Raw genomic sequence first — 916 nt, 5'->3', positions numbered from 1 at the left:
CGTTCATTGCTTTGTCAACTAGTTTCATGAACATATATGTTTGTGTGTGTGTGTATATATATATATATATATATATATATATATATATATATTCTGTTTAAAAAAACAAGAGACACCTAGAATAGAGTTTGTAATGGTTTTAATGGAAACTGTAATGGTCCCTGTGGTGTTCTACTGGTAATTTGTTGCTTTCTGTTGATGGCATGTTATGTCTAGTGGACACCATAAAGCACAATTAATTGTAATGGTTTTCGCTGATGATTTGTAATGGTATTTTTAGTGGAAACCATTAGAATTTCTGTGATGATTTCTATTGGGGTCCCCCCCCAAAGCAGGGTAGCTTTGAAAACAATAATCATTTTGATGTTCATTTTAAACGAAAAAGTCAAGTTATAAAACGTAACGTTATTTTTAAAAACTTCTTGAAATGAATCATTATTTACGTTCTTAAAGAAATTTGCCAGAGGAAGAGACTACACGATTGTTTTCCATTTGTTCACGTCACTTTACTTGTAAAAAAAAAAAAAAAAAAAAAAAAAAATCTTCAAGCCTTAAAACACAAAGATCAAGATATAATATATCATGTTACTTTAAGAATAAATATATACATATTTTAAAATATTTTACATTTTTTTAAACTGTGGACTAAAAGTCCTCGTGCGTAAATCGCCAATCCCCCTTTTTCACCTGTGGAAACGTCACGCGCATCACCATAACAACTCCCAAAAATCGCAATCGTACTCAGTAGCTAGTGGATCAAAAATTCATACTAGTTAGTATGGTAGTATGCAGCGTTTCCTTGTAGTCATGGAGACGCGCGAGGAGTGAACCGCTGCTAGCGTTATAATTCGCGTACTGTTTAGTATGCTAGTATGCGGTTTCTGGACTTGGCCAATGAATATGACAGCGGGGCGGG

Source organism: Ictalurus furcatus, chromosome 21, assembly GCF_023375685.1.
Source record: "Ictalurus furcatus strain D&B chromosome 21, Billie_1.0, whole genome shotgun sequence".
Classification (NCBI taxonomy): domain Eukaryota; kingdom Metazoa; phylum Chordata; class Actinopteri; order Siluriformes; family Ictaluridae; genus Ictalurus; species Ictalurus furcatus.
Note: the sequence above shows the minus strand (reverse complement) of the source record.